This window comes from Aethalodelphis obliquidens, unplaced genomic scaffold, assembly GCF_003676395.1.
Source record: "Aethalodelphis obliquidens isolate GAN/ISIS:26980383/991018 unplaced genomic scaffold, ASM367639v1 scaffold11, whole genome shotgun sequence".
NCBI classification, from domain to species: domain Eukaryota; kingdom Metazoa; phylum Chordata; class Mammalia; order Artiodactyla; family Delphinidae; genus Aethalodelphis; species Aethalodelphis obliquidens.
The window spans coordinates 20453218-20460338 of record NW_020837955.1 but is presented as its reverse complement, the minus strand read 5'-3'; positions in this window follow the sequence as shown (position 1 = coordinate 20460338).

Sequence of the window (7121 nt, the reverse complement as noted above, 5' to 3'; positions counted from 1 at the left end):
TTTCCTTATGGATAGATTCAGGTTATGCATCTTTGGCAGGAATATTATAGCAGTCATGCTGAGTTCTTCTAGTGCATCACATCAGGAAGCACGTGCTGTGGATTACTGCCATTACTGTCAATGTTAACTTTAATAATTTGGTTAAAGTGGCAACTGCCAGATTTCTCCACTGTAAGCATGTTATAGGGAGATATTTTGAAACTGTAAATATCCTGTTATCTCTCAAACTTTCACTCACTAGTTTCAGCATCCATTGATGATTCTCGCCTACATAAATTATTAATATGATGGTTACCAAATGGTGATTTTCTAGTTCCATCATTCCTTTTACTTTTTTTTTTTTTTTTTTTTTTGGCGGTGCTGTGCTACTCGGCATATGGGATCTTAGTTCCCTGACCAGGGATGGAACCCACACCCCCTGCACTGGAAGCTCAGAGTCTTAACCACTGGACTGCCAGGGAAATCCCTCCTTTTACATTTATCAGTTGGCTTTCTAATATAAGAAAGAGCTTTCCCTTCTGCCATTTATTTAGTTAGTTATATCAATGTGGACTGATAGATTCTTAGTATATTCAATACATTATCATCTGTTACTATCATCATTTTTATTTTGGTGTTCAATTTATTCAAGATTTAACCATTAAAAACTCCTTTGAACTGGCTCCTTTGTTCTTTTGACATAGCCCATCTTACTTTTTAGCACAATAAGAGGTTCTAGGTTCCCTTTGTATTTTCCCTGCTCCAGAGCTGGAATCAGCCATTTCTCCAAGGAAACTTGGTTCCTTTTAGTGGTATTAGAAACCACGAACAGGGTGCTAGGTGTGTCACTGCTTCTAGGCCTTCTCAGGTGACAAAGCTGAGAAATACACGTATGCATGTACATATACGCATACATATATCTATATTCATTTATATCTATATATCCCTGAGTTCACCTTGAATATCTCCAATTCCAATACAACAAAGCAAGGTTTATTCTATTTATGTTAACTTTCCTTATTTTTAACACTCTTTTCCAATAGTGAGAAATCTGGCTTTCAGCCTTCACAATATATTTGCTTATTTGCTCAGTCCTAGAATATTTAGAAAGCAGCTTCAGAACTGCTAACCCATGGCTCTAACAAAACTAGGTCTACTAATTAGAGTTTAGAATACTGTCAATTCCCACTTTGCACAGTAGTGTGGGAACACAAAAATAAGTATGCATGTTGAAACCATGCAAATTGATCTTAATAATCCATGGGAAACATTACAATGTTCCATTACCCTTAAAAGTTTCATCAAAATATTAAACACTCTTACTGTTGGCTATAAGTATATGGAGAAATGGAAAATCGGATAAAACTATTAGTTACTTGGTACACTGTCACTTAAAACTTTAGAAATATTGAAAATTAAAGTGCTTTATTTCTTTATTTAAAAACAAGACAAATAAACTTTAGTATGAAGGAATTCCCTGGCAATCCAGTGGTTAGGACTTCATGCTTTCACTGCCGAGGGCACAGGTTCAATCCCTGGTCAGGGAACTATCATCCCACAAGCCATGGCAAAACATAAATAAATAAATATTTTTTAAAAAGCTTTAGTTTGAATAATGTTTGCCTTCTCTCATATTACTTACAATACAGAGTATCTTTTCTATGCCTTAGCAAATTGTCATTCTTTCGAAGTTTGGATCAGCTTCCAACTTTTTTTTTTTTAATCTTAAGTAGTCATTTATTAAATGTCAAATCAGGGGCTTCCCTGGTGGCGCAGTGGTTGAGAGTCCGCCTGCCGATGCAGGGGACACGGGTTCATGCCCCGGTCCGGGAAGATCACACATGCCGCGGAGCGGCTGGGCCCGTGAGCCGTGGCCGCTGAGCCTGCGCGTCCGGAGCCTGCGCGTCCGGAGCCTGTGCTCCGGAACGGGAGAGGCCACAACAGTGAGAGGCCCGCGTACCGCAAAACAAACAAACAAAAAAATAAATGTCAAATCAGTCATGCAGAATAGAAATCAAGTACTATTCAAAAAAGGGCAAGAAAACTGGGGTTTCAACTCATCAGGAAATTCTTCACGACTAAGCATGGTTTAAGAAAAAGTATAGACTCTGCATCAGACTCTGGGGCCAGAATTCCAACTTTGATATTTACTCCCTGCATGAATTTGGGTAAGTACTTTAACTTTTCCAAGGCTCCTTTTGCCTACCTGTAGAATGGGAATACTGATACCTACTTTGAAAGGTAAGTAGAAAGGATTAAATGAGGCTATGTATGTAAAGTATCTGGGAGAATACCTGGTTCATGGCAGATGTTCAACAGAGTATCTGTTATCGGTATAAAGGAAGAATAACTTCAGCTGGCCTTTGAAGGATGGCAGGGGTGGGGGAGGGAAGGTAGGCACAGGGTGACCAAGGCCTGGAGGCGGAAATATCTATGGTGGGTTTTGCAGTAAACAGTTCAATGAGTCTGGCAAAGAGGGTGAGAGTAGGAGGCATGATCAGCAAAGTGGGCACATTTAAGAGGGTGCAGCCTTGAATGCGTGGCTAAGGAGGCTAGCATTTATTCTTTTTTATTTATTTATTTATTTATTTAGCTGCGTTGCTGCGTGCAGGCTTTCTCTAGTTGCAGAGAGTGGGGGCTACTCTTCATTGCGGTGCACGGGCTTCTCATTGCGGTGGCTTCTCTTGTTGCGGAACACAGGCTCTAGGCACGCGGGCTTCCGTAGTTGCAGCACATGGGCTCAGTAGTTGTGGCTCGCGGGCTCCAGAGCACAGGCTCAGTAGTTGTGGTACACGGGCTTAGTTGCTCTGCGGCATGTGGGATCTTCCTGGACCAGGGCTCGAACCCGTATCCCCTGCATTGGCAGACAAATTCTTAACCACTGCGCCACCAGGGAAGTCCCCTAGCATTTATTCTGGCTAAGAAGACAATGAACGTGGAGCAGTCCTAGACACAACCTAGGTTAGAACTGAATGCAGATGAGCCCAGCGAGAGCTACAGTCCTCACTGCTCTAAAGAGCTGTGTTCTGCACCACGTGTTTCTCACACTCTTCTATGCCTCAGCTGAGGTGAACTGAGGTGGCCTTGGACTGGCTCGCTCGCGCTCTCCCTCTCTCTCTCTCTCTCTCTCTCTCTCTCTCTCTCTCATCCCAGCCGCGCATGAACCGGCATCCCCTAAATCGGCAGGCGGACCGTCAACCACTGCACCACCAGGGAAGCCGCCATGTAGCTTCTTGATACCAGCTTCTTTCACTCAGCATAATGCCTTTGAGATTCATGCATGTTATTTCATGTTTCAATGTTTCATTTCTTTTTATGTTAAATAACATTCCACTGTATGGATGTACCACAGATTTTTACACTTTACAGCCTACCACATCCCCTCTTTTTCACCCTGTAGCTAGAGTGATTTTTTGAAATGTAATTTTATTTAAAATTTTACATGCCTATAACCCTTCAGTGCCTTCTCACCCCAGTTATAATTATAATAATATACAAATTCTTTCCCTTGATCCCCAGGCTCCTGCCTAATCTGAAGCCTCTCTCTCCAATCTCATCTCCCATTCATCTGCTACCCACTTTACCTAGACAGCACTTCCCCCAACCTCCATTTTCATACGGTTTACTCCTATTATAGCTTCTCTCTCCATAGGTTAGCTTATCAGCTGGTGTGGGAGTCCACACCTAATTCTAGGATGTTAGTTGTTCTACAGCAGGAGTCAGCAAACGTGCCTTTTTTTTTTTTGGCCGCGCCACGTGGCTTGTGGGACGTTAGTTCCCTGATCAGGGATTGAACCCACACCCCCAAGGTGACGGCATGGAGTCCTAACCAGTGGACTACCAGGGAATTCCCAAACCTGCCTGTTTTTATAAATCAAGTTTTATTGGCACACAGAATTCTCTGTTTATGTATTATCTATGGCTGCTTCTGTGCTACAGCCGCAGAGTTGAGGGGCTGCAACAGAGACTGTATGGCCCACAAAGCCAAACATATTTACTACATATGGACCTTTCCAGAAAAAAAATTTGCCAATATCTGTTCTAGGGTATTAGTTTCCTATTTAGTGCTCTCAGGTCCACTATTTGGTTTCCTCAACATCTTTCCAGGTGCTATTGCTGCCTCCTCTAGTAAATACTCTATGTTTTCAACAACTTGTGTTTATTGTAGATTGTGTTGCTTGGTCTATTAATAGGACATGGTGTGACTTGTGGAACAGGCAGCAGACATCAGGCAGCCACTGATCTTCATCCATGTCAACACAGCCCTTCATAATAAAGAGAAGGGGTAATCTCGCCCATCATGAGGGAATTTAAATGACTAGCACATATTTATCTTATAAAGGAGTGACCATTTCTCCACTTCTCCAGCTCCTGTGCCTGGGTCTGTGACGGGCCCTGACTTATGAAAGAGCATGCCCTGTTTACTATGCCCAGCAGGTGCCTATATCCAAAGCCAATGTTGCTGGCCTGCAGACTCGGTACTTGCATCAAACTCTCTCTCTCTCTGTCTAGATACACTGTTCTTCATGGAGCGAGATAAGCGTGACCCACTTCTCCTACAATGCTGGAGCCCTGACCTGGCTCTTCTGTGGGAGCCCGTCCTTGCTGGGGTGTGTGGCTGACTGATGCTTTGTCCCCTCCTGCCTGAATATCCTGCAGGGCATGGACCACTATGCTCCAAAGTGCAAGCTCTTCTGCCATTTACAAGCATTTATAGGACTTGGCCAAAGCCATGTCTGAAAGGAGGCTATCAGCTCTTCAAGTCTTTTCTGACTCCCACCTGGTAGAGGTTTTTCCTCAGAATTTCAATATTTTCCAGTGGAACAACAGCATATCTTCTTACAAGGGGAAAATGAAGTGAAAACAAACTCCCAAACCTGAGAAACTGCTGCTTGGATGACTAATACAGGATATGCAAAAGTATTCACTTTCAGCTGTTGGTTAAAGTGTTCTCTACCTATCTGGACCCAAAGTGATCTTAAGGAGATTGTTGCTTTACTTAACTATCTTGCAGTGGTTTACCACAAACTGGCTCCTTTTCTTTCCTCAGCGGGCCCTTCTGATAGTAGTCTCAACCAAGAAGCCATGGGTTGCTTTATCTTGCCGAGTATCTAAGTATCTTGCAGAGCATCTAAATTAAGCTAAACCAACATTGTGTCTACCAATGTTTCCACACGCCAACCCCAAATGACGAGACTCTTCCTTATACACTTTAAAATATTTGGATCTCAGAACTATCAGTTGGAGACATTTCATTTCATTAGCACACACACACACAAAACCCCCTTTAACTGTTTTATTTATTTTTTAAGAACAGGAAGGGGCTATCTAACATTTCTTAACACATGATGATGTGTACCAGACATATATCTGTGGGTTCACGAAAGCATGTTAGAAAAACTGTGCTTAGTCTTATTTAGTCTCTGTTTCTTTGGTCCAGTGCCATCTTATGTGAAGACTTTTTTTAAATTCGGGAATTATTTCTATTACACAATTTTAATGACCTCTTTTTTGAACATAATTTTGAAGAAAAAGTTTAATGTAATCATAATTACTATTTTCATATTTGCCATTTTACTCTCACTTTTAACTATCTTTATTGAGTATATTTCACATACCATACAATTCAGACATTTATAGTATACAATCCAATGTCTTTTGCAGCCATCATCACATTAAATTTTCATGCTTTTCATCACCCCCAGAAGAAACCCTGTACCCATTAAAAATACACGCCCCATTTACCCCCATCACGTCAGCCATAGGCAATCACTACTCTATTTTCTGTCTCTATGGATTTGCCTCTTCTGGACATTTCATATAAACAAAGCCATACAATATGTGGTCCTTTATGACTGACTCCTTTCACTTAGCATAACGTTTTCAAAGTTCATCCGTGCTGAAGCATGTATCAGTACTTTATTTCATTTTGTGGCTAAATAATATCCCACTGAATGGATATGCAACATTTTATTTATCCATTATCTTGATGGATATAGGAATGTTTTTTGCTACTGTAAATTATGCTGCTATCAACATTCATGTAAGAGGCGTTGTGGGGACATATATTTTCACTTCTCTCGAGTATATACCTAGGAGTGGAATTGCTAGGTTATACGGTAACTTTATTTTTTGGCATGCATGCGGGATCTTAGTTCCCCAACCAGGGATTGAACCTGTGCCCCCTGCAGTGGAAGCGTGGAATCCTAACCACTGAATGGCCAGGGAATTCCCTATATGGTAACTCTTAGTTGTTTTTTTTTAATTAATTAATTAATTTTTTAATTTAGTTTTGGCTGTGTTGGGTCTTCGTTGCTGTGCACGGGCTTTCTCTAGTTGCGGCGAGCCAGGGTTACCCTTCGTTGTGGTGCGCGGGCTTCGCATTGCGGTGGCTTCTCTTGTTGCAGAGCACGGGCTCTAGGCGCGCAGGCTTCAGTAGTTGTGGCACGCGGGCTCAGTACTTGTGGCTCGCGGGCTCTAGAGCGCAGGCTCAGTAGTTGTGGTGCACGGGCTTAGTTGCTCCGTGGCATGTGGGATCTTCCCGGACCAGGGCTCGAACCCGTGTCCCCTGCATTGGCAGGCGGATTCTTAACCACTGTGTCACCAGGGAAGTCCCTACAGCAGACTCTTAATAAGTGTTCGTTGAATCAAATATAATTGACTTTCCTTTATGTGATGAGGAATTATAGATGGCCTTCAAATTGTGATTAAATTTCCACCCTGTGGCAATACAAGCGTTAATTCCTCCAAATAAATAAACTTACATATTTCAAAATAGAAACTAAATACTTCCTAACGGAAATAATCTTGCATGGAAGAAACGCATAATTGGTACTCAAATTGAAATCATTATTATTCGTAATGCAGTATGGTTATAGCCCCTATTTCAGTGCTCTGTGCATGTCAGTGCAAACAGAATATTGTTGTCTAAAAGGTACCAATTCCGTTGTTTTCAGAAGGCAGTGCAGAGAGCGACAGGCTTTCAAAGGAAAAAAAATGGGTGAGATTCCTCTAAGATGCGGCCTGCAAGCCCCGCCCCATATACCTGAGCGGCTCCGCCTACGCCCCGGCTTAGGTGCGGGGTGGTGAACCACATTTCCCAGCGGGCCTTGCAGGCCTCTCACGCCTGCGCACTGTCAGCT